Source organism: Phyllostomus discolor, chromosome 4 (genome assembly GCF_004126475.2).
Source record: "Phyllostomus discolor isolate MPI-MPIP mPhyDis1 chromosome 4, mPhyDis1.pri.v3, whole genome shotgun sequence".
Classification (NCBI taxonomy): Eukaryota; Metazoa; Chordata; class Mammalia; order Chiroptera; family Phyllostomidae; genus Phyllostomus; species Phyllostomus discolor.
Window position 1 is genome coordinate 34,468,356 of NC_040906.2, and position 1,800 is coordinate 34,470,155.

A 1,800-nucleotide genomic window follows, 5' to 3' on the forward strand; every position below is an offset into this window, starting at 1 on the left:
TTTCAGTGAATTTTCTGTTTGGACTCTGTGGTGAATCCTCTTGTGTGATGCTCAGTAGACTCTTTAAATCTCTGAACTTCTCAAGATTCTTCTGAGGTCTGTACCTGGTGCATGGGAAGGTTTCAGTTACTCCTGAGGGAGGCAGCTTTATGCCAAGTCCCTATAGGCCTCATCTAACTTGTAGAAAGCACTCAGTTCAAATGCAGAAATGGCCCATATGCCCCTAGGAGCAAGTTTCAAAATATCCCGTTTGCTTACATTACTCAAAGTAATGTCAGGGATGTTTCTGAAGGCTTTGGTGAACTATTTTCCTCATTATAGATGATGCAAAGCCCCCTGTGCTTGCTGGCTACTCTTTTGGCCCTTGTCAGCTGTCATTTGCTGAGGGGCATAGACATTTTGATATCATTCCAGGTCTTAAGTTTCCTAAAAAGTGAAACAGCATCCTTGGCTTTTTTAAAGCCTTCAACTTTACCTTCAGCCATCAAAAGAAGTTCAGGAACTTCCTCAGTAAGACAACCTTTAGACTTGCCCAGTACTGGTATGGCCAAGGCAGCTGGGCACAGCCCATGGTATATCGCTGCTGTGTTGAGTTCAGTCTGCAGTGCCAATTACATTAAGTTTTGTTTGGTGCAAATGTCTGGCCCCCCAAACACATTTTTCCCCAATCACCCTGGCCAGAACAATGAGTCCCACCACCTAGAATTCTGGGAATTGGAGCCACAGCTCTGCCAGCACCCCGAGGCTCAGCGGTGCTGTGATGGCCTGGCAAGTCACTGACGGCATAAGACTGTCTGTTGATTTTGTGCAAGTGGTTGTGAGCAAAGTTTACAATATCTGGTTGAATGTGAGCTTTTGACATAGCAGGCAAAGTGATATGTTCCAGACCAGTCCCTCTTTTTGGAGTACACTGGTGTCAGGGGACCAGCACACACCTTGGGTTGGAGAGGAAAAGGACACACTCTTCTCCAGGCTCCCACGGGAAAAAAAATCCACCTTCTTTTTGTTTTTAACAGGAGAAAGCCAGGTAATAATTGAAAAGAAAAACAATGATAGTTTAAAATTGCCTTTGTAAGTCTGAAATAATGGATTCAAACAAGATACTAAAACTAAAATTTGAAAAGGTGATGCAGACTGGCTAATCCAAGGTGCTGGAGTATCATCATTACTTTGCTTGGTAATCGTGAAGTAGAAAGACTACCTTCACAGTAAAAATATCTCAAGCTTACAACTGCAACTGCGTGATGACACGTCACATGATGAAGTGGGGGGCGTCTGACATTCTGTGCGACGTGACACAATAAAGCCACATCAAGAACTGCAGCATGCGCCATGGAGCCTCCTCGTGAAGACTTCAATCTGAATCTGTTTCAAGCCATTAGAAGTGACTTTGAATTTATTTGTAATCAATTTATTTTAATTTCTTTGTAGAATGAACATCTGAGCTGGTAGATGACAGGCCGCAGAGTTAATCTGATATATGGGCATAGTGCATGTGTGTGTACATCTGTGAGAGAGACAGAAAACGGTGTGCATGTACACAGGCACAAAAATCACCTTAGTCAAAGAAAATTCCAAATTAGAAAAAGGAAATATTTTCAGGAGGTAAAACATGGCCAGTGTGTGGTTCTAAAAAAAAAAAGAATATGAGGAAAATGGCAAGATAAGTCTCTTGAAGAAGGCAAAGCAGAGCCTATAGATCAAAGAATGACTTTAACACCATGTTGCAAATCACTCTAGCTGCAATGTGAAAAGCAGAAGACTGAATGAAATTTAGTGTCTGTGTTTATATTAAGCACA

The 1,800-nt window shown here is 42.1% G+C and overlaps 1 pseudogene; it reads right to left on the bottom strand.

Annotated features, from left to right (window-relative positions):
• Positions 1-315: 315 nt before the first annotated feature.
• Positions 316-1,334, bottom strand: LOC114494802 (annotated as a pseudogene).
• Between the last annotated feature and the right edge of the window lie 466 nt (positions 1,335-1,800).